The sequence below is a fragment of the Tenrec ecaudatus genome, chromosome 9 (genome assembly GCF_050624435.1).
Source record: "Tenrec ecaudatus isolate mTenEca1 chromosome 9, mTenEca1.hap1, whole genome shotgun sequence".
Classification (NCBI taxonomy): domain Eukaryota; kingdom Metazoa; phylum Chordata; class Mammalia; order Afrosoricida; family Tenrecidae; genus Tenrec; species Tenrec ecaudatus.
The window spans coordinates 119,028,024-119,054,277 of NC_134538.1; the positions used below are offsets into that span (position 1 = coordinate 119,028,024).

The 26,254-nt window shown below is 39.0% G+C and overlaps 1 pseudogene; it reads right to left on the reverse strand.

The window, feature by feature from the left end:
• LOC142456096 (10 kDa heat shock protein, mitochondrial pseudogene) overlaps positions 1–23,043 on the reverse strand; it is a 39,426-nt pseudogene extending 16,383 nt beyond the window's left edge.
• Positions 23,044–26,254: the final 3,211 nt, after the last annotated feature.

Genomic DNA, 26,254 nt, shown 5'->3' on the forward strand with positions numbered 1-26,254 from the left:
GGAAACTTTATCTTTTAGCTGCGAGACTGTGTCGGGGCAAGGCATGTGGTGGTTTAGGCTTGTGTGAGTGATAGTGCACAAAGAACTGGCGTTTCTCAGAAAGGACAGTATCAGCAAAGAACGTTGTTTATGACATACTCTTCACTAGCCTCACTGTGTCTCAAAATAGCTTCATTTCCTGAGTTACATGGCAGGAGTATTTCCTTTTCAAAAATTTTTAAGATCTACAATTAATGGCTTTAAGCACATTTATCATATTTCACATAAAAAACTCTTGTTGTCAAAATTTTAATTGCAGTCAGGAGATTACCAAATCGCCATATTTTCTAACATGTTTAAAGCTTAGTATATACCAGGAACTGTCCTAGAAAGTGTTTTAGATCCACTTAAAAAAATAAAGAATTCTTAGATGATTTAACAATGCAGATATTACTAACCTGTCTAAGGGAAACAGAAGACCTGGTAGTGATGAAGCACTCCTCCACTGACTGAAAGGTTGGTGGTTCAAACCCACCAGCTACTCCAGGAAAGAAAGTCGTGGCAGTCTGCTCCCTTAAGTATTACAGCCTGAGCACCTTATAGGGTTGTTATCCTCTGTCCTATAGGGTTGCTGTAGGTCAGAATCAACTTAACGACAATTGTTTTATTTTCATTCTTTGTTGTATTAAGGTCAAAAGCGAGTGAATTATTACTGAGTTGTAATCCAGATATTTGAAGTTCTCAGTCCATAGTCTTGCCCCGCGTGGCAGGGAGAAAAATGACCTCCCTAAAGTGTTTCATCCTGGAGCCAAAGAGTGTTTGGTTCCGCGTGTTGCTGTTGTACTGTGCGGATTGTTTCACGGAAGGATAATGTACACCTGCTCCCAGTGTTGCCAAAGTTGTACTCTCTGCAGACACACACTGTCACCTCCTTCTCTCGGGAGCAGCTGGTGAACTAGAACTGCTGACCCTGGGGTTAGCAGCCTAGGGCTGATCCATTATGCCACCATGACAAAGACAAATTAAGGTTGTAGATAGAATTAGGGTTGCTAATTAGCTGTGCTTTCAATGAGGTTATGCAGGTGAGCCCAATGTAATCAAAGAGGTCCCTGCAAGGGAAAAACTGAAGCTTAGGAGAAACAGGGTGATGGAACATGAGAAGGACTTGGCTTTCCGTTGATGGCAATGTAGACAGAGGAAGGAAACACAGCCGTGAAATATAGTGGCTTCTAGAAGCTGACAGTCAAAAAACAAACTCTCCTCTAGAGCCTTCAGAAGGAAGATTGTCTTGCCAATAACTTGATTGTAGTCCATGGTATCCATCCTAGATTTCTTTTTTTCCCCAGTTGTTTTATTTATTAATCATTTTATTGAGGACTCTTGCAGCTCTTATAACATTTCATACATCAATTGTATCAAGCATATTTGTATGGCTGCTGTTATTATAAAGTGGTATCATAAACATGATATAACACCCATCAAATCTATTTCTCCTTTTTTTAAAAATAATTTTATTAGCGGCTCATACAACTCTTATACCAATCCATACATACATCAATTGTGTAAAGCACACTTGTACATTCATTGCCCTCATTATTCTCAAAACATTTGCTCTCCACTTAAGCCCCTAGAATCAGCTCCTCATTTTTTCCCTCCCTCCCTCCATCATGAACACTTGATAATTTATACATTATTACTTTGTCATATCTTTCCCTGTCTGACATCTCCCTTCACCCACTTTTCTGTTGTCCTTCCCCTAGGGAGGAGGTCACATGTAGATCCTTGTAATCGGGTCCCCCTTTCTAAACCATCCTCCCTCTATGTCCCCAGTATTGCCATTCATGCCACTGGTCCTGAAGCAATAATCCACCCTGGATTCCCTGTGTTTTCAGTTCCTATCTGTACCAGTGTACATCCTCTGTCTAGCCAGATTTGTAAGGTAGAATTGGGATCATTATAGTGGGGTGGGGAGAAGCATTTAAGAACTAGAGGAAAGTTGTATGTTTCATTGTTGCTACACTGCACCCTGACTGGCTCGTCTCCTCCCCATGACCCTTCTGCAAGGGGATGTCCAGTTGCCTAAGGATGGCCTTTGGGTCTCCACTCCGCACTCCCTCTCATTCACAATGATAGGATTTTTTGTTCTGATGATGCCTGATACCTGATCTCTTTTACACACAGGCTGGTGTGTTTCTTTCGTGTGGGCTTTGTTGCTTCTGAGCTACATGGCCACTTCTTTACCTTCAAGCCGTTAATACCCCAGACACTATATCTTTTCATAGCTGGGCACGATCAGCTTTCTTCACCACATTTGCTATGCACCCATTTGTCTTCAGCAATCATACTGGGAAGGTGAGCATACAATGATATGATTTTTTTTTCTTTGATGCCTCATAACTGATCCCTTGGCCCCTCGTGGTCCCACGGGCTGATGTGCTTCTTCCATGGGGGCTTTGGTGCTTCTGAGCTACATGGACACTTGTTTACCTTCATCCTAGTTTTCTTAACTACAATCCTGTAAAAACAAAAATTTCTCTTGTTTTAAGCCATTAAGTCTGTAGCTATTCTGAAACTGCAGTAGAAACCCAATACACTATTACACCACCTCTTCTACCTTTCTCACCAATGAGTCAAGTACCAATTGGTTCTACTTACATACATCAGAGGTGTATTCCACCATGTATATGGGGTTTTAGAGTGTTTCCTGATAAATCTTTACCTTCATAAAGACTTGAGTCCTACTGAGAGCTTTGGTTTAAGTCACTCTTTCCTAAAGTATTATTAGGATCCATCATGCCAAGATGTTTTGTCATAAAGTATGATCACAAGTGTATAACACAGAACAGCAACTACTGGGCTCCTATCAGAAGCACAATTGTGTCTACCTAAATAATTAAACCATTGTCTATTTTTTTTCTGAGCACTGAATTTGATTAAACAGTGTATTCTTTCTTAGAAAATGAATTATACAGTAAACAACACTATGGAAGAAATTAAGTAGGCAATAGGAAATATGAATCCCAGTACTGATTTAGACATAAGCAAATATGTCAATTTGGGAAGTTATTTCATCTCCCTAAGTTTAAATGTTTCAAATTTTCAGTACACTCGCACATATTATCAGGAAGGGACAGACTCTGGACAATAAATCCACACCAGGTAAAGCACAAGGTCATTGGAAATGAGGAAGATCCCTTACACGGTGGATGGATACGGTGGCCGTAACACTGAGCTCAGGCATAGCAACAGTGAAATGAGATGGGATAATCCAGGCTCAGATTGTTTTGTTCTGCTGCACATAGCAGTTCTAGTCGTCATGACGATATCAATGGCATCTAGCAGCAATGACAAAGTTCCATGTTTCTCCACCATAAGAGAATATAATAAAAGATGAATGGGTGTTTAAATTTTTCTTTTAACAAGGCCTGTTCTTTAGAAATCACAGGCAGATGAAACAGATAAATATTGGCTTTCTCTGACTAATATAAGAAGATATTGGCCTGCCATGGGGTCCCATCTAAGTCAACCTTTCTTCACCCTCTGTTATGGAGCCCCCAGTAGGGAGGTAAGCACACTTTAAGAAGTCACTGTAAAATCAACTCTCAGATGTCTTCTACAGGAGCATGTCCATTGTGTTAGTCTGGGTAGACGAGAGAAACGAAATTCATGACACTTGTATTTTATAATAGAGAGATTTATATAAAGGGTATGTAAGTGTACCTTAAGAAAGCATCCCACCCAGTGCTGCCCAAACACATACATCTGACATTAGCCCATATGTCTGACACAAATCCACGCAGTCCTCCTGCATCTCACAAAACACAAGCTATGATGCTGACAGCAGGAGGAACGCCAAATCAGTGAACGTGTAAGCATCTCAGTGCTGGCAGGGGTCTCCACATGGCTGCTCCAGCACCCAGGGCTGCATCAGGGTAGGTCCATGTGGCTTCTCCTCAGGGATGTTTTTGCAGGAAGTGAGCCTTGCCAGCTGAGGCAGAGAACTAGTGAAGGCAGCTGCACCCTGGTCTGACCATCAGAGAATGAGAGACCAGATAACAAGACAGGCGAGGCTTGCTGAGCCATTTATTGCTCTGCCCTTCAATTAATTTCACATGTGTTTCTCGGCCAGGCTGGCACAATAAACCTTAACTATCACATCCATGTTCACTGGCATGTGGTGAAATAGAAAGGTATATACATTGTCACCTAAATGCAAATATTTAGTCCTTTAAATATCAATTAAATGAAGCAATATGATACAAAAACTATTTACAGGTTAATTCAGAGCCATGTGGAACACCTTTTAGAAAGAACTGAATTTCAAATACATCTCACACTTGAAAATGTAAATAAGACAGAAGAATGATATAGAACACTTACAGATAATTGAATCAATCAAATGTACATAAGAGTAAAATAATTAGCTTTATTGTAATTAAAAAATTCCTTTGGCACTGTTAGTTACTACTGTTAACAACTGTTGTTATTCCATTAAATTTCCATTCTGCCCATATGACATTTCTACGGTTTCTTTAGAACATTGTTGTCATTAGGGGCTGCTGAGTTGGCCTTTTTGGCTTGTACAGCAATCCCATGCAGCAGAGGAGAACTATGGGATCGCTAGGTCTTTTTCCCGCTGAGCAACTAAATTGGTTCCAACTGCCTCTTTTTGGTAAACAGCAAGTGGTTAACTTTTGCATCCTCGGGGTTTCTTATAGAAGGGAAAGTATACATTTCAGGTTCCTATCCTACACTTATGAGAATGTAAATATAAATATAAGTGTATCATTTTGGTGTATTTTATTCTCTTAAGATAAGAAGAATATAATAGAGAGAAAAATCTTGCAGAACTCAATTCATTTCAAATTCATGTTTGAACACAAAAAAAGTTTGAGAACTAAACATTTTTCTCACAACTGAGGCAAAACACTAAGGGAGTGCAACAGAACAGCAAGAGAATGGAGCGGCAAGGTCCCCAGGAATGCCAAAGGTGGCCTTTGGGGCTGGGGCGTGGTACCCCAACAGACTGTACTAGAAAACACACCTAAAGACCAACAAACAGTCCTTGAACTAACTAAAAGCTTTTCTTTCTTGTGTTTTGTTTTTGTCATTGGTTTGTTGTTGTTGTATACGGTTGCTTGGTTTTGCTCTGTCTTGTTTTTGTGCATGTTATTATCTCTGCAGGCCTGTCTAAATAAGATAGGCTGAATGAACAATCTGGAGGAGAAAACAAAGGGGTCAACAGTTCCGGGGGGACATGGGAGAGGGGGAGGTGGGCAGAAAGGTAGTGGTGTTAACAAACCCAGGGACAGTGGAACAACAAGTGATCCAAATCAGTGGTGAGGAGGGTATGGGAGGCCTGGTAGGGCATGATCAAGGATAATGTAAATAAGAGAAATTGCTGAAACCTAGGTGGGGACTGAGCATGATAGTGGGTCAGGAGGAAAGTCAAGGGAAATAGAGGAAAGAGCTGGGAGGCAAAGGGCATTTATAGAGGTCTAGATAAAGACATGTACATATGCAAATATATTTATATATGAGGTTGGGGAAATAGATCTACGCGCATATATTTATAGGTTTAGTATTAAGGTACCAAAAGGACATTGGGCTTCCATTCAAGTACTCCCTCAATGCAAAAATACTTTCTTCTATTAAATTGACATTCTATGATGCTCGCCTTCCCAACACAACCCCTGAAGACAAAGTGGGAGAATAATCAAATGTGGTGAAGAAAGCTGATGGTGCCCAGCTATCAAAAGATATAGCATCTGGGGTCTTAAAGTCTTGAAGGTAAACAAGCGGCCATCTAGCTCAGAAGCAACAAGGCCCACATGGAAGAAGTACTCCAGCCTATGTGATAACGATGTGCCGAAGGGATCAGTTATCAGTCATCAAAAAACAAAAAATCATATCATTGTGTGCTTACTTCCATGATATGATCGCAGAAGACAAATGGGTGCATAAGCAAATGTGGCAAATAAAGCTGATGGTGCCCGGATATCAAAAGATATAGCATCTGGGTCTTAAAGCCTTTAAGGTATACAAGTGGCCATCTAGCTCAGAAGTCCACATGGGAGAAGCACACCAACCTGTGTGATCACGATGTGTTGAAGGTATCAGGTAACAGACATCATCAGAACAAAAAATTCTTACCATAGTGAATGAGTGGGGGAGTGCAGAGTGGAGACCCAAAGCCCATTTGTAGGCCACAGGACACCCCCTTGCAGAAGGATTTCTGGGAGGAGATGATACAGTCAGGATGCAAGGTAGCAATGATCAAACATAAAACTTTCCTCTAGTTCCTAAATGCTTCTTCCTCCCCCACTATCATGATCTGAATTCTCCCTTGCAAGACTGGTTAGATCAGAGGATGTACGCTGATACATATAGGAACTGGAAACAGGGAATTCCGGGCGGATGATCCCTTCAGGGCCAGTTGTGTGAGTGGCGATACTGGGAGGATAGAGGGAGAGTGGGTTGGAAAGGGAGAACCAATTACAAGGATCTGCATGTGACCTCTTCCCTGGGGAACAGACAACAGAAAAGTGGGTGAAGAGAGATGTCGGACAAGGCAAGATATGACAAAATAATAATTTATAAATTACCAAGGGTTCATGAAGGAGAGGGGAGCAGGGAGGGAGGGGAAAATGAGGAGCTGATGCTAGAGGCTTAAGCGAAAAGCAAATGTTTTGAGAATGATGAGGGCAATGAATATACAAGTGTGCTTTCCACAACTGATGTATGTGTGGATTGTGATAAGAGTTGCATGATTCCCTAATAAAATGATTAAAAACAGTAATGATAATAATAATAAAAGAAATAGTGGAAAACTTAATAGGTTCCAAGGCCCCAAATTTATATCTATCATTAGTTTTTCCAGGACTTTGAATAATTATGGTGGCGTTCAGTCTTCTCTTGAATATGCTGTCACCATGGAGTTGTTCCTGGTATATCCAGAGAAGCTGCAACTTTTCAACTTCTTTGATCATCTGGCTTGTTTTACGATTAATGGTTTCACACCTTTTGCCACATTAGATGCTTTAATCACATTTGTTCTTCAAAAATGTTGACATAACCACGTAATATTCAGCTGCCAATTCAGACAAATGGTGACATGATTCAAAATTTTGCAATGATTTATTTCTTTAGCTCTCTTGTGGTTCTCACAGTTTTCCTCTTAACTTTACCACTGGTGTCACTAACTTCCTTTGCAGGTATGGTTACAATATTTTATGCATATAAGAGCAAAAAAAGAAGCAAAATGATGCATATGTTAATGCACTAATAGAAGCAGTGTATGTTTTCTGAGCGAGATGCACGCTTAGACTGAAGCTTCACACCTTTGTGTACTTGACTTACTCTCAGCCTGTACAAGTTTTCTAAAATTACATTTTCAGTTCAACGATGGAGGAAAGTTATGAACACTGACCAGAGTTTTTTGAATTTTGCTCTTCAATGAGTAGAAAGTTCAAGCTTGGAGCTGTTCTATAATCAAGGTGTCTTGCTGGACTTTGGATCTACTAGCAGAAGAGACCAGTCTTGGGAAAAGGCCAACATGCCAGGTGGTGGAGGTGGTCAGTGAAAAAGATCCTCCCTCAGTGATATGGAACAGCACAGTGCGCCCAAACAGTTGTGAGGATGCCAGGCAACTGAACAGTATTTCCTTTGACTCACAGTATTGCTATGGGTTGAAGCCAACTCGATGGCATTTAGGACAATAACATCTACAAAACAGAACACTGCACATCATCGAGATCCTCATACAAAGTTTAGCGTTTACTTTTTAGTTTTCTCATTGTTATGTAATTTGCTTCCATGAAAGTCTAGATTAGCAGGTGTCTGAAGGCTTTGTTCGTTTTTAAGTAAGAGTTTTAGAAATCCTGATTCCATGCAATATTATTCACATTTGAAATACATATTCAGTTCATAAGTCTGAAATCATCCATCTTTAAGGAACAATTTCTTTTAGAAGAATTAATACCAGGCCAGTCCCAAGGAGTTGTAGATCAAAGGTGTCCTAAATGTGCAACTCTTCTAAAATGATATCTGCCCCATTCCCCACCCCATGCCTCCCTGGACTTATAACGCTTCACATTCCTGGGTTCTTTGCAGCACTTTGCTGTCTCACAGAAACTCGCAAACTTTGAAAAATGGTTCTCTTTTGTCAAAAATTCAAAGGCAGAGCAAGGGTGAGCCAAATGCAGGGTCCAAAGCCAGAAGCCAGTTTTCAAAGCAGGTCCTCTTGCTTCTACTAAGGCTCAGCCTAGAAATAGAGAACTGGCTTCCCAGGAAGGGTTGTGTGTAGGAAAGCAGCGTTTTATTTCCCACCAAAGATGGTGTCTGTTAGGTCACACCCTTTACCAAAATAAAGTCCAAGATGCCCCAAGGAAATAAAGGGTGTGGCTCTCTACAAAAGTGGAGTCTTAAAGATTCTCTCAAAGATACAAAGGGGATGGCTCAGCCCACACCCTCCATCAAGGTAAAATCTCAATCCCACCCAACTCCTGTCTATCAGCATAGTAGAGAATGTTCTGCAAAATGGACCATAGCCAGAGGCAGATAAAGTCCGTGACCCCAATATGTCATATAAGGAATCACAATTAGAAGGCCCATATTAGTTGAGTATAACTCATTGTTGAAATATTTTGGTCAAGTTTTCAATGAACCAGAAAATTAAAAATTATCTCCAAACGACAACCTAAAATTTGCTATAGTCAACTTAAAATAAAAGTTCTTTAAAAAGAAAGACCTGAGGGCAATAACAAAAGTAATAGAAAGCTAAATAAAGTCAACTTTAAACATGTAAATGAAAATAATCCCTAAACACAATGATTGATCTTATTTTCAAAAAATTTCAGGTAAAACACCTAGTAATCTTGAGACACAATATCCAATTTCTACCAAGGCTGGATAAAAATTATCAAGTATCTAAACACCTAAAAGGTAGTAAAAACTTCATGAATAAGCAATGTAAATTTCCTTATGAATGCCATTGGCTTTGATAATTATAGTTTCAAAGGAAATAAAATGATGTACCACGTAGCAATTGAAAAAACAAAATTATGACATAACATTACATCTTCTTTAATATCAGGATAACACTGCTGATTCATTTTAACTCAAAAATTGGTACTTCTCATTTAACAATACGTTTCTTGTAACTCCTAACAGAGTAATTAAACTTCTTGATATTTTTAATAAAAGAAACAGTTTTTTTGCTTTGCGCAAAATTTCAACATTGTAAGGAGGTTATCGTGTCAATGAGAAACAATACTTGAATTTTTTCTACAAAGATCTTAACAGTGAAATCTTTTTTTCCCCAAAGCTATGCAGCTTGCTTTTTAACTCAGAATTTTATTCTTTCACATCTTTGCCTCTGAGGCAGATTGCACAAGTGAAAAAAAAATTAAGTCTTCAACCTAATAAAGAAAATTTTGGTATCTAATCTCAATTCTTTGTTCCATATGCTATTTGACATTATGGCTTTTAAAGATTCACATAAAATCATCCTTTACAGTTTTAGCTGTGGTACATAGAAAATTTGACCTTGTGAAATAAATTCCAGTTTAATAAACCTTTAAAATTTCCTGTTCTTGTTGCATTTCTCTCATAATTGTTGGTAGGTGCTATCTAGTTGGTTATGACATTTTGTAAACCAGAACAAACCACGGCTTGCCCCTGCACCATCCTCCCAACTGTTCATGTGTTTAAGCCCCTTGGGGCAGCCATTCTTTCAATTCATCTTGTTGAGGGGACTCCTATTTTTCACTGATCTCTATTCCTTTACCAAGCATGATGGCCTTCACTAGGACTGATCTCTCCTGATGACATGACCACAGTTTGTTAGCCAAAGTCTTCCCACCCTCCACTCTAAAGAGCTCTGTACCTGTACTTCTTCCGAGACTGAAGCAGCTGTTCATCTGGCAGTCCATGGTTTATTCAGTGTTCTTCACCAACACCGTAAATCTGTATTAGAGCTGAAATGCTGAGCATTAGGTTTCAGAAGACTATGGTTTACAGTGAAATCCCTAACTCCATTTTTTTAGTGTCCACATAGATTTAGCCTCTGTGATAGGCAGGTTTATTTTGCCAACCTGGCCAATGAGCACCTGTAGGATTAATTGAAGGGCAGTTTAATAGAAGAGCAGAGAGATAAATGGCTCAGTGAGCCTTGCCTTTCTTATATCTTGCTCTTCAATGATCAGAGTCTGCCTTAGTTGGTTCTCTGCCTCAACTTGCAAACTAAACTACCTGTGGGACACCCAACCCATGAACTACGTATGTCACTATAGTTTGAGGTTCCTTCAAGACCTGCTTTGCTGTACTACAGGTGTATATATCGCTTGAGCTGGGGACTGTTGAACCCTGTCACCTGGCTGACTTGGTGACCTGCCTTGCTGTTTACTGCCCGTGGCCGGTTTGCCTGAATTGCTCTGCAAAAGACTCAGCTGTCTGCTTCCTGGACTTGCACCTGGTGATCTTCATGACTTGAAGGACTGCCAGTGTATTAGCTGTCTCACAGAAGTGAATTGCACTTGTACTGCTCTAGGGACTACCACAATGAGCTGTTTATTTCTTATGTTCTATCTATCTGTCTCTCTCTCTATCCATGTATCATCTATAAGATCCTAAGTGTCCTGGTCTCATTTCTCTAGAGAACCCTGTCTAAAATAGCCTCCATTGTATGCTTTCACCGTTAGCTTTCTCAAGCGAAGTGTTTTAGAAAGTGGATTGCTGCCACTCCCCTAATCCTTAAGGACGTGTGTGGTTGTGCTCTGTGGAAGGCCCAAGTCATATCCGGGCTGGTTTATTCAGAGGACCCTAACCCAATTATCAGTTTTTCTCTCTAGAATAATGTCCAGCCTGAAATTGTTATACATTAATCTACCTCCAACCATGATTATTTTGATAGATTACAAACTTAGCAGGTCCTCATTTGGCACGGTATCACCCAATTCTCCACTGATATTCAACATTTCAGTGACTAATATTTCAGAAGTTGATCACATCTTCCTTCTTCCTATCTTGGTCTGGAAGGGTCACTAAAACCTGTGCATCATGGGTACCTCTGCTAGTACGTGAACTATGCATGCCATAGCTTCCAGTATCATAGAAACATTTAAACCAACACAGTGGGACAAACTGACATAGGTGTGTGTTCATCTCTTATAGCACAGCGCTCTAATTAAGTGATGACAAAAACAACACGCTTATTACTCGATTCAAATACATGCACATATATTTCCTTTTTCTGTGGCACAAAACATAAGACACCGTACAATTTAATTAGAATGAATATACAGTAGCTCAATGCAATACTAGAAAGGTGCTTAGAAATATTGGAAGTTAATTTGCAATATATCACAGAATACAACTACTATGAAATAAGCTTGTCTCAAAAGTACATATTTATATTAAAATCTTCATCAATTTTTACATTTTCTAAATCTAAGTTTAAATTCGGCTACTTGTATGTGTGTGTATATATTTAATGTTGGACATCCATTCAATTTAGTAACTGTCATAAGACAGCATTTTTCTTATTTTAGAATTCCTTAACTGTCACAGTATAGATAATGCTTTCTATTCCTGAAAAGAGTTCAGCTTTAGAAGCCCACAGGGGCAGTTTTCCTCTGTCCTGCAGCAGAGCTATGAGTTTTTAGGTTCTTTTGCTAAAGGCTTTAACCTCGTGGAGAGTTTCTTTTCAAAACTTTCTTTGAGACAGTGTGGTCTCAGAGGTGCCTTATCATGAAAGAAATCATGCTATTCATCCCAGTTCATTTACTTATACGGAAATTTACTAGCAGATTTTAAAAGACAAGAGACAAAGAGATTATTTTCCTTCTTATTTTTAATATTCTTTTGGTAAGTAGTTCAAGCATCTTACTTATCTTCCTGTAAATAGGAAAAATTATACACTTTCTCTAAATATTGCACATATCATATAATGTCTAGCATAAGTTATTTAGAAATGTTTTGCCTTTAAGATTTCATTTCAAGGTAGATATACACATAAAAAATTTGTCAGAATACATTTAGTTTTATTAATCCCTAAAACATTCTGTCTATTCAATTTGTATGAGCAATTATTTATCATTAAGCCATTGAATAAGAAATGATATAATCTAATTAAAAATTACTATCCAAAGATAGAACACTATTATCTCATCATAACACTGTTCTTTGCATTCTTTATAAGTTCCTTCACATAAATAATTTAGAATAATTTGTCATTTTCATGGTCTTGCTATACCAGTCAAAATAAATATGCATCTTCCAAATAGACAAATTTATATTGAACATTCTGAGTGATGTCAGTGAAAACCTAACACACATTACAGGTGCAGGAAGCAGTTTTCCTACAAGAGAAAGAACAACAGTGAAAATAACATGAAACCAAGTCTGTAAGATTGCCTCACAAGGAGAAATAGAAAAAGGTGACAGCTATTATTCACAGCTCTTCCTGAAACAAGACAGAAACTCAGACACAAAACGAGGCAGAGAAAACCCTCATAAATTCATCAGTTTGTATAGGTGAGATCAGCTTTTTCCAAAAATCTTTTGGAATGTAAAAGTAAGTCACTGGCTCAGAAGAAGTGAGTTATCCCTTTGGTGAACGCTGCTAACTGGTTCGTTGGACATGAGTATACTTGGTTGGACATGAATACACAAGCACTCTTCCTCCCTCAGGAATAAATTGCTAACATCTTGACATAGTCTTCCTAAATGGTTTGCATCCAATCGTTTTGTTTTGTGGGAAAATATGTTGGTCTCATCATTCTTAAATCTGACAAATGTTTCCAGTTGGAAACTTTTCTATTTACACAATAAATATTGCTCTGTATTTTAAAGCATAAGATCTATGTTTGAGTACAGAGTAACTCATGTTAAAAAAAGCTATGCAATTTTACATTCTTTCCCTTATTTTTGAATCAAGTTTGTATTGCATTAGAAAATCTGAGACAGGCATTATTATTAATAGCGTTTACACACACACTTTAATTGCTCATGGAAGCAACATGAAGACTGCAAATTATACATTACATTCTATAAATGTTCAGCACATGATCTCTTTAAACTTTTGATCAGCAAGAATAGCACTTTGAGGACTAAGGTGTGCCTGATCCAAGCCATGGTGTTTTCAATCACCTCATATACATGTGAAAGTTGGTCATTGATTTAATAAAGATCGAAGAAGAGTCTATTCATTTGGATTATGGTGACAGTGAAAATATTTAAAGTATTATAGACTACTGAAGCATACGGACACACACAATGGTGGCAGTTACATAATCTCCCGTCAACTTGTGAAGAGGTGGAGTCTAGCCTGTCAAATAGGCTATAGGCAGTGAGGCCTCTATGTGGGCATGGATTTCTCCTGAGGATTCTTGGAACTCTGGTATTCCTCCCTCGAGGCAAAGACTCTCTCTGCTTTGGCTCTCTCTGCTGCATCTTCCTGCTGACAAGCCAGATGTGCTGTGCTGATGGAGCCAGAGCCCTGGAGCTGGAGGAGCCATGTGGAAATCCATGCCAGCGCTGAGATGCTTCCACTGCCAGTGGATCCACAGGACTTTCCACCTACTGGCCTGTGATCTTTCTTCCTGCGTTTGATGTCATTGCATGTCTGCATGAGTCTGAAGTAGAATATTATAGACTGGCAATGGACATATGAGCTAATGACAGATTTATAGACTTAACCTGTACTGGGGCTGGGATGTTTTCTTAATATACAATTTCTCTTTGCTATAAAGTTCTTTCTTATACACGTATGAGTGTCTAGTCAACCCAGACTAACACAACAACCAAACCACATTCACTGTCATCTGATCAATCCTGACTCATAGTGACCCAAGGTAGATCCGCCTCATTGAGTTTCCAAGAATAACTGTTGTTTACTGTTTACGGGAGTAGGAAGCCCCATCCTTCTCCAGAGGCATGACTAGTGGCGTGGAACTTCAGATTTGCAGATCACAGTCCGACCCGTAACCACTGTGAAACCGGGGCTCCTGTGGACTGCCGAAAGAGCAAACAAAGCTGTCTTGAGAGAAGTATGACCAGAGTGTTCCTTAGAGGCAAGATCTTCAGACAGTGTCGCATGTGCTTGAGGTGTGTTATCAGGAAAGACCAGTCACTGAAGAAGGACATCGTGCTTGGTAAAGTGGAAGGGCAGAGAAATGGATCGACACAGTGGCTCAGCACGGGGTTCCAACACAGGAGCAATTGTGGAAGAGGATGGAACCGGCCCAGGCAGTTTCCTTCAGTTGTAGATAAGGTCATTGTGAGTCGGAACCGCTTCCATGGCGGCACCCAGACAGCAACCATAGCTGCTGGCAAAGACTCCATGCTGTGGTGGGGCTTACTCGTTTAGTGTCAGTGGTGCCCAGCGGTGCAGTTATTGCAGTACTTGGCTGCTAACTGCAAGATTGGCAGTTTGAACATATCAATAATTTTGAGTATCAGATCATGCACCCACATAAAACTTTATTTTTTAATGTGAGATTAAAGAACCGCATTTCACAGAAATTACATGGTTTTCACCCATACTGGCTAAGCAACATTGATAACTCCATGAATTCCTTTTCTTTTGGATAATGATTCTTAAACAGGATTCATTTATCTTAAAATGACAGGCAACTGTAGCTGCAGAGCTCAACCTACTGTACATATTATCAAGCAATTTAATTTTTCTTTTAATTGCATGACTTTGCTTATTGGAGCACTGTCAACATCACTAGTGATATTTCAGATGAGTCCCGTGGGTTATTTGAGTTTATGGCATTGCAGTATACATGATGAAAACCTATAAGAACTATCAGGGATAACTTTTTATTGGGATATGCAGCTTACTGGAGAGATGACTGCTTACGTGGAGATGATTAGCACGACACAGGATTGAAAAAAGTATCCACGTGGACCCCTGCAGTTTGTTTAAGGGTGTATGTTTCATACATATATAAAGCTTGTACATTATTTTAGGGCAGAAAAGAGACAAGAAAATCTCAAATATAGTTTAAGGAGGGTATTTAGCAAGTCTTAAACAGGAAAAAGATAAGTGTAAGATAAAGAGACATCCTTTGGATGAAGGAGAGCTGTATCATGAGGTCGTAATGGGGCTCAAAGAGCTTCAGAGCCATGAAGAAGATACTGGCGGTCAAAGGAAGTGGTTGCCAAAGCATGGTGGCAGAATATCAGTGCATCAATGTTACAGGTGGGACCACAGAAGCAGGAAGGGGAACATGAATGACACATGTAAATTATATTATATGGAAGGGCTTATAAGATGGATCCCAGGTTTTCAGACTAAGGCAGCCAGGACTTGACTGATGACTCTTTTACCCCAGGATGGTGCTCTCCATCAAGGACAGACCCAGAAACGTCCTGTGGAGACGCTCCTTGCAGGTTAGGGGCGTGGAAGTGACAATTTTCTAGTACATGCTTCCTGACCACAAGTCTTTTCACATTCCTAGTTAACTGTCAGAAAGAATTCAATAGAGGCTTAATCCAAGTGTGTTCGGGGCTCTCTTTGCTACCTATAGCATTCTGCAAACTATGTGCTGATAATTTAAGTTCTAATGTAATATGCATACAAAGTTCATATACATATAAATTTTATATGCCTATTGAACATTATATATAATGAGCACTGTACATACAACGATTATAAACTCATTCCAAACTGAAAGAGTCAGCACTTTAAGATTTAATGGTTTAGTTCCATGACTAGTACCTACGGAGACTGGTAAAGGTTGCTCCTACTCTATTTCCTACATATCTCCTCTTCCTTTGACTAGATGGACCCTGGTTTCCGAATAGGAGGTGGACTGCATGTGATTATTCAGTTGGAACAGATGGGGAAAGGAAACCAGGAGCCACAATTCCCTTTTCTATCCAGCTCTAGGCAGGAGCAGCAACTTGAACTATTCCGTTTCCCACTGCAGACAACGCATTGTCACACTCACCCCGCTATGAGAACCGTGAGAAGATTCAAATGGAGAGAGAGAAATTTTGCCATTGGAATCTTGATTCCGGTTCATATATCTGCAATTTAAATGCCTGTCAGTGCTTATGTGTAAGAATACAACTAAGCAAGCAACCAGGTTAGAAATCTGACCTACTTTCTTCATCTTTCTGCTTAACAGTGTACGGTGAAGCTTAAACAAAGTAAATCCCAGTGGTTTAAAAACTTTAAATTGTATAAACAAGCATGACAGGTGTACATGAGCCCCAGTGATCCCTAGAAAACAAACACATATGAAAGACGATTATTTACATAGGACACAAGGGAAAATCTAGAACAACTCACTCCGGAAATAATTTATTCAATTAAGTCTGTTCCGGTGGATGCTATTTTCAGAGAAACCATAACTATTGATTTTTAGTTAGAAATTTCCAGTATATTTAATCTAATTTATTCATTCATTTAAGATAATTTATTGGCAGAAAGCTGCAGGACACTGGCTATATATTAATCCATTACATAGTATTTTTCTTCATGAAATTTTCTGTATAGCTTCCACACATATAGTTATGATCTACATGATAAATACTGAATTACATGTATTAACTGAGTCCTGTGAAAAATGAGGAATCCATAAAATGAAATATTTGAAATTCAGTTGAATGACTTGTAATTTTTCATGTTAAGGTAGGAGGACCAAACATTCAGCCAGGGGACAACAGGACCTACTCATGTGGCATGTTCTGAGCCCACTGTTGCAGATGATGTATGAATAAATCTCATGGAGGGTCTTCTGGCTTCCAGATGACTTTCTATCTGATCAAGCGGAATGTCTGTTTCCAGGGACAGGTGTCTCCTGACTACACGTCGAAAATTCTTGTCCCAAGAATGATTTGTTGGTTCTTCTGGTACTCCGAGGTACTTTCAATATTTTTCACAAACACCATCATTCAATGAATCAATTCTTCTGCAGTCTTCCATATTCCTTGTTCTACCTTCACATGCATATGAGGGACTTGAACATAGTAGGACTTGGACAGGATTACTTTAGTCTTCAGAATGATATGTTCTTCAGTGGGCTCAAGAACGTACGCAGCAGATTTCACCAGAGTGCTGTTTGATTTCTTGATTGCTACTTTCATGAGGATTGAGTCTTCATTCAAACAAAATGAAATCCTTCACCACTTTAATGTTTCCTCAGTTCATCATGATGGTATCTATTGGTCTAGTTGGTAGGTTTTTGGTTTTCTTTACATTGAATTATAATTCATACTGAAGGCTGTAATCCTTGATTTACATCAGCAAGTGTTTGAAGTTCTCTGCACATTCAGCAAACAAGGTTGTGTCATCTAGATATCCCGTTTACATAATTAGCTTTCCTCTAAACCTGATGTCACATTTCCCCCATATATCTCAGTTTCTAGGGTTATTTGCTTATCATATAGATTTAATATATTTGATAAAAGGATAAAACTTTGAGGTACAATTTTCCTGTTTTAAACCTCTCAGTACTTCCTGGTTCTATTTGAATGTTCAGATTCATCAGGAGTACATGCTCATGCTTCTCCATGTTGCCTTCAATTGTTATAATCCACAGAGTTGAATGCTTTCTGTGTTAGGTCAGGTAAACAAATTCATAAACACGCATATTGTATAAGAAAGAGCTTTATATACAAGAGCCCAGTCCAGATCAAGTTCATACATCTGATATTAGCCCATATATCTGATACCATCTAGAGAGTTCTCTTCAGATTCACGAAACACATGCAATGATGCTGAATGCAGGAGGATTATTGGCCAGTGGGTTGGAGGTCTTGTGGATCCAGTTGCATTGTAAGCATCTCAGTGCTGGCAGAGGTCTCCATGTGGTTCTACCATCTCCAAAACTCTGAATGCCTCAAGGTAGCTTCATGTGGCTTCTCCTCCGAAATGTCTTGAAGGGAGTGAGGAGAGAGAGAGAGAGAGAGAGAGAGAGAGAGAGAGAGAGAGAGAGAGAGAGAGAGAGAGAGAGAGAGAGTTAGCTTTCTACCTCCAAGGAAGAATACCTGAGTTACCAGTACTCTCAGGAGAAGTCTGTGCCCACACAGAAGCCTCATTGGCTATCACCTGATTGACAGGCTAGACTCCACCCCTTCACTCACAATCCTCTCAAACCGACAAACAATTATATAACTACCACACATTCCATCGACAATAAGACACAAGTTAACATCTCTCTGGTATTCTCTGTTTCCTGTTAAAATTCATTTGATGTGAGCAACAATATCTGTGGAGTCACAGCCTCTTCTGAATCCAGCTTGAATTGCTGGCATCTCTCTGTCAATTTACCGAGGCAACCATCGTTGAATTAGCTTCAGGAAAATGTTACTTGCATGTAATCTACTGATATTATTTGATATTCCCACATCTTATTGGATTGTCTTCTTTTGGAATGGTTGCCAATTTGAATTTCTTCTAATTATTTTGCTAGGTCAAAGCCTTCCAGATTTCTTGGCATAAATGAGAGTGCTTCCAGTGCTTCTTCAGCTTGTTGACATGTTTCAGTTGTTTTTCTGTCAATTCCTGCAGACCTATTTTTAGGCAATGATTTCAGTCTGACTTGGACATCCACCTTCAATACCATTACTTCTCAATCATTTGCTACTTCTTGAGATAGTTGGATGTCTGCCAGTACTTCTGGGTACAGTGACTCTATTCTTCCTATTGTCTTTTGGTCCTACCTATATCCTTCATATTTTCCCATAGGCTCCTTCAATATTACAACTTGAGGCTTGAATTTTATATTCAGTTCTTTCAGCTTGAGCTAGATTGAGCATGTCCTTGTTTCTTGGTTTCCTAACTCCAGGTCTTTGCACATTTCATTATGATACTTAACTTGGCCATCTAGAACTGCCCTAAGAAATATTTTGTTTAACTCTTTTATTCCATCATTTCTGCTATTTGCGTTAGCTACTTTGCTTTTAAGAATGAGTTTCAAAGTCTCTTCTGACACCCACTAGTGTTTATGCCTTCTTGTCTTCCTAATATGCTTTTCTTTCTTGGTGTTTGATATTCTTGAAGTCATCCTACAGCTCATCATATCTCCTGACATTAGTGTTCAGTGGGTCAAATCATTTCTTGAGATGTTCTTGAAAGTCAAGTGGGATAGACTCAATGTCGAATTTTGGCTCTCAGGGATTTGCTTTAATTTTCTTAAATTTGAAACTGAACTTACACAGGAATAATTGATGGTCTGTCTCACAGTTGGCCCCTGGCCTAGTTTTTGCAATAACTATTAAATTTCTCCATTTATTTTTTCCCACAGAGGTAGTAAATTTCATTCCTCTGTACTTGATTTGATAACACCCATGTGTAGTCACTTTTAAGTTGTTGGAAATTGGTTATTTTCAATGACTAGGTCATTGGTTTTGAAAAATTCCATCATATAATCTCAAGCTTCATTTCTATCACCAATGTAGTATTTTCCAACTATGGTTCCTTCTTCTTTGTTTCTAACTTTCCCACTTTAATAATCAGTAATTATGAAAGCAACTTGATTGCATGTTTGATCAATTTCAAACTTATGAAGTTGATAAAATTATTAAATTTCTTCATTATTGACTTTAGTAATTGGCATGTAGCATTTTGGATAATATTTGTATTAATAGGTTTTCTGGGTAGTCATATAGATATCCTGTTATAGACAGCACTGTATTTCAAGACAAATATTAATTGTTCTCGTTAATGATCAATTCATAGGATTCCACTTGAATTTGCCATTCCTGGCATAGTAAACTAAATGATTCATTGATTCAAACTGGACATATTGGCCATTCCAACTTATTAGTGCCTCCAGGTAGCGGTAGGAAAGATTATTGAGTTTAGAATTACTTAAAACAGCAATAGTTGCTACAATAGATACACTTTAAAATCTTGGTTAAATAACAGAATTCTCATCCACTAGCCTATAACCATTGCCAAGTGGATTCTGACCCAGCGTGGCTTGTTGTACAGAGTAGAACACCCTAGAGACTGCCCTAGCTTCTGCCTGCAAAAGGACTGATGAGTTCAAATCGTCAAGATTTCAGTTGGCAACCGAGCTTCTTTACCCACAGCGCCGCTAGCTCTCCTTTCCATTCCTTCGAAGTCCAGAGTCCATTGACTGTCCATGGACATGGTGTGGGCTCTGAGAGACGCGATGCTGTGAGGTCCTAGTGGACGGAGTTTTCTCACATCTAACACTGGACGGCGGCCCCTGGTCTCCACATGGAGTTGGCAAGTAGGGTGAAGTGGAGCATTGCAAGAGAGAATTTAATGACTGAACTAAAAAAAAAATGATGCACGTTACACATGTCCATATTTTATCATCCAGAAGTCAATTTCTTGGCTTTGTCTAATTGCAAGGGAGACTTGGAAATATGTCCACCTGCCTACAGATGGGGGCAAATGCAGAAGAGCAGGTCGGCTTGCTATAGGTCTCATATATTAACCTAGTAGAGACAAATGATTGTCCTATGCTGCAAACTCTTACCATCAGATTTGCTTCTTATGAAGTTCATTTAAGAAATATCTAACATGCATAATAGAGTCAGCTAAGACTGATCAGGGTAAACTAGGTCATTGGGGTTTACACAATATCATTAACAAAATTATAATGGAATAGAGGTAAGTTATAAAATATAACATTTCTGAGATAGAATCAGCTGGATTCAATGCATTATTGGATACTAGAATGAGGTACAGGTAAAATTAGATAACCATTCATGTGTTCATGTGGGTTGTCTAGAGGAATAAACCAGTAATACTCATCTATGTGTAAAAAATAAATGTATATCAAGAAGAAATTTTACATGAAGAAGGCAACCAACCCAACACCGTCCAACTCAAGTCCATAGCTCCAGTGCTAGAGAGGGTCCCTTATGGATTTAGATAGCTGTAGGCCAACACTGACCAGCAGGGGTCACAAAAGGGTGAATCCTAGGGAGTCAAAGTTGGTGGGAAAGTCCCCACAGCTTTGAGGGCCAGGCAGTCAACTGTGGGCCCTCCCTGGAGGCAAAGCCAGAATCCCCCTGAAGTCTCAGCAAGGAGGACAGTGAGGTAGCAGAAGGAGAGGAAAGCTCCCACCTTCTTCCTTAGGAAAAGACCAAACCCCCAAGGAGGCATCCCTAGGCTGCGACTGATTGACAGTCTGAACTCTGCCCCTAGCCAGGAGTGGCTATTTGACATTATATCTAACTACTTTTTATTGGGAGATTGTACTGCTGATAATACTGTTAACTAAAATCAAGAGCATGCCAGGAGAGAAAGGACTGCACAAACCCTAGACCAGAAAAAAACACCACCCACAAAATGTCTTAGAAGGAAATCACAATACTATATATCCTGGATCTCATAGCTCTGTGAAAAATGGGACATTCGCTGTTAGAAATAATGTTATCTTTCTCTTTGTGTTATTATGAGGATTCCATCAATTGCATAATGCATTTAAAACACATTAAATTATATTTTCCTGGTATCAGAGTCTGGAAAATAGTAAAAATGTAATAAATTACAGCTGTAACTGTCGTGTGACTGATAAGAAAACTGGCAATCACGGTCATGTGCAAAGATACTGACTTCTTTTCTCACCTCTTTCTGCTTCTAGTACCTGTATTCCATTCAACAAGCAACAATTCTTCATACACACTATGTAGTTGCAGTACTATGATTGCCCTCAGCCTAAAGAAAACTGCCCCTCGCTCTGATTGAAAGTTCCATACAAGTCATCTTCTTACCATTGTATCTAATGTGTGGGATTATAATTACCTTTCAGAGAATTCAAATGATAATTTTTAAGTGATTGCTTTGTCTATGGTTTCCATATTTAAACAAAAGCAGTAAAAATTAAATTAAAATCAAAACCAAGAATCTAAGGCAAATTCATCAATATGTTTTTATGATAGAACATTAAGTCTAAAATGCTGTCATGTTAATTTTGAGCGAGACTGCTTTACAGGTAATCCCGGTTGGCCCTCCATGCAGAAATGGCACAGAAACGGCACAGGGCAGCTTTACCGTCTTCTGTGAATTCTGTGACGAAAATCACACTGCTCATGCCATTTTCTTCAGCTAACAAAGAAAAAGGAGTTATTTTATTATGAAAAGGAAATGCTCTTTATCATACAAAAAGAACAAATTTAAAGTGTCATTCAAAGTTTCAGTTATTATTTTTATTGCTTTGCAGATGGTATAATTTTAAAATGGACGATGAATTTTCAACTGAATTTGGTAAGCCTTTGCTGGGAAAGACTCCCAGCAATGTGACTGGTGAGGTCCTACCAGAGGATGTTGCCCTCCCGCCCCGCACCCCAGGGAAATTGAAAACAGAGGAAGCTAGAGTCCCTTCACTCTAAAATTAGGTAAAGAGAAATATCTGAGGCATAAAATCTCATGAAAATAACTCAGAACCACACATTGAACATCTCATCACAGCAACACACCACTCAAGCCAAAGGACTAGATCCATCAAGAGAAGGTAGTGGGAAGATTGCTGGTCAAGTAATCATGATCGCTCACGGGGCCTGAATCTGAATCCCTCACAAAGATGGAACCTTCCTCAGTGACACATATTATGCAAATTGTGAATAGTGCTAATGTAGATTAAAGTTTGATGTCATTTAACGTGCAAATCATAAAAATGTTTTCCTTATCTAATTACATAATTTTCACATCACCTTTTGCTAATAATAAATGTCCCATGGCTTTCCTTACAGAGAGGGAATGTCCTGGGCAGAGGAAGCTTATCTTCTATCCTTTAGCAGTTGCATTTCTCCATGATTTTGATAAAGATAGCTCTGTGTGCGGAAGTTACATGAGATCACGTATACTTGCTAAGTGAGTGTAGAGTTGGAATCTAGCCTGTCAACCAGGTCACAGTCTGATGATGCCTCCATGTGGTAGTGGTCTTCTATTGAGGATGCTGGGAACTTTCTCTCTGATTCAACTTCCTGGTGACAAGCCACGTGGAGCCATGCTGAGGCCTGAGCTAACCATGCAGAGGAGACCAGCTCCAGTCCTGTGCTTCTTCCACCCCCACTGGATCCACAAGACTTTCACTCACCAATCTGCGATCTCCCTCCATTCTGCATCTTTGCATGTGGCTCTGTGAGTCTGAAGAGAGATTTATGGACTAGTATCAGACTTATGGGCTAATATCAGATTTATGGGCTTGATCTGGACTGAGCTGGGCTGGTTCCTAGATATACAATTACTGTTTGATATAAGCTCCTCCTTGCACATAGAAGTGCCCCTGGATTTGTTTCTTTAGTCAACCAGGTCTAACAATGTGAAACTCTTGTTCTGTGAGGACAAAAATGAAACATCTGGAGAGTGTATGGAGGACCGAACCAAAGATCAAAGAATCCCCGAGCTCTCTAGGGAAAAGAAACCACAAATAAATATTCCCCTTATACACCCTTGCAACAAGTATAATTTATGTATCGTGGCTTACAGATAGAATGACTTTAGCACAGGGATGTTTATATAATTTACAGGCATTGTTTTCATTTCAGCATTACAATACCTATCTCTTATTGGAGGCTAAGCAAAAACAATAGCTCTCTCTTATGGAGCAAGAGCAAAACTAAATTGCTCAGCTTAACCAACAAATAGAAGTTGTAGGTTTTATGGACCTGAGCAATTTTAAAAGAACAGTTATCTATCACAATCCCAGCCAGAACACCATGACCAATCCTCAATCTTCTCTCATCTCCACTTTCACTTTCCGCTGTGAATAGATCTCTTTCTCTGGATGTTTATATAACTTTGGATCAAAACTAAAATAAAACACAATATTCAATGTCATGGATTAAACTATGCCCCCCTCCAGAGATATATTGCTGTGCATGTGACCTTGTTTGAAAACAGTGTACTGTTATTAGTTAAATTACTGTGAGGTCATGCTGGTGTACGGTGGGCTTTGATCTAATCCAAGTCCTTATGGAAGAGAAAGAGAAGTAGGCAGGCAGAATGATAATCTGTAAGGTAGCATCTATAAGAAGTTTCGGGGCTGCCAGTAGCTGGGAGAGATCAGCAAGAACCTTCCTGTAAAGATTAGGAAGAATTTGGCAAGGCCCATGCACTGATTTAGACTCTCGCCTACAGAACTATGAGGCAACCAATTCCTATTGTTTTCAGTCAGCCATTTCCCAGTACTTTGTTGCATCCACCAAATATAAACTCTCCAAATATATTGAATACTATCTCAGTCACATTGAGGTCTAATTTATATTATAGCATCTAAAGTTTATTTTTACAAGAGTGATAATCCCTAGATACACTTTCACTTGTCTCATCCAATTGTCCACTCTATCACCTATAGAAAAACGATACTAATGATGTCAGAGTATTTTACAGAACTATTTTGATCAGCAGTAATCATTTCACATATTGGCAATATACATCTATTATATATCATTAAAATAAATTACTTTAAGTATATGGATTTTATGTAAGAATAAAATTAATTATTCTTACTGAGTAAAATGGAAAAACAAGCATTATGGTCTGGATTATTATTTAGTCCCTAACTACTATTTTTAGGAGAGTTATTTATATCTCTTTTCACTTCTACTTGAGTTGATTTTATGTGGAAAACAGCACTGAAACATTCTCACACGTATGCACAATCATATTTTTAATTTATTGCTTTATTAATAACCAGAGTAGAAAAACAACAGCTTTATGGGATATATTGCAGGTTGTGGATATTAATGCTTAATGTTTATAATATTTTCAAATGACTGTAGATATATCCACATAGGAATTCGAGATTTGAATATCATTATTAGAATTACCATATTTGTAATATCTCTTTTTATTTTAAAATTAGAAGGAACAGTGTTGTGTTACATCAAGGTATAAAAATTACCACAGTTCTCCTACCCCAACTCTGATTTTGTGTCCATTTGGCTGAGCCAGGATTCTCAGTGTCTTGGCAGTCGAAATAACCCCTATGATGTGACTGTTAGTCCACATTGACTAGAGAAACCACATCAATGAGGCAGAATGCAAGAAGATCTGAGGTTGGTGGGTGAAAAGTCTTGTGGATCCAAAGTGGGTGGAAGCTCTACAAGGCTGGCGTGGGTTGCCTCTGCACGGCTCGCTCTGAAGGCCTCAGCATGGGTCTATATGTCTTGTCAACTGGAAGGGGAAGCAGAGAGGGTGTGTGGCCTGCTTCCAGGGAGGAGGAGAGGAAGTTCCCAGAATCCTCATGGGAAGGTCATGCTCATAAGGAGGCATCATCCGGCTGTGACATGATTGACAGGCTAGACGCCACCCTTACACCCTATTTATTCAATCCACATGAGATTATGTCACCTCCACAGTGACCTAAGATAATCCAATCAGCACCATGATGGAATCTGCTGTGAGCCAAGCTCTTACTTAAATCATAAGTCCTGAGGACATCTCCATGAGAGTGTGGCCTACTCGATATTTAAATAGAGGACTGTGGAGAGCTTCTATCTTCTGACTGACCCAGATCCTGCATCTGTCACATTGATCTTTGTTTTTTGAGCTAATGGTCCACCACATTGCCTTTAGACCCTGAGTTCTTTCACCTGCCAACACTAGGAGGCATCAGAGCCAAATGACCTTGGATTTGTTTGATTCTGCCAGTCACAGGCCCAATCTGTCAACATCTATGGTTTCCCTGCTTCCTCGTTCATCAACCACAAAAACTGCACAATTCAGGAAGAATCCCCAGCATCCTATTTGCTCCACATACCTGTCCTGGCTTACCTGCTTCTTTAAATGCCTTAGCTCCTTTTCTTGATTTACACGTCTCTCTTTAAATACCTATATAAGTGTCATTGGTTTACTTTTCTAGAGAATCCAAAAACACAAATATAGTGTATATTTTTAAAACATTATCTTTGCTACCATTTACATATTGTTAGAGAATATTTGCATCCAAGTCCTGAAGCCAAAAAAGTGGATATACATTTGAAAAATGGATGCAAAATATTATAAACTATAACTACTTATTTCTAAAAATATAAACTATAACTACTTATCTCTAAAAAATGGTTAGTTACTAAAAGTGGAAATGTGTCTACTGTCCAAGTTTGGCAATATTTTATTTTCTAGAAAGCAGACTTAGAGGTCTATAGAGGAGGATGAATAAAAACAGTGTTTCTGTTGGGATTCCAGTTCATAGATGTACAGGTTTTGTGGGATAGTAACACTGGGAAATATGATGAGGACTTTATTCCCTAACTTAAAACAGAGGGAACCTGGAAAGCTGGTATTCCATGGTAGGAAAACCTCCACTTTGGTAAGTTAGAGGTAAAATTCAAG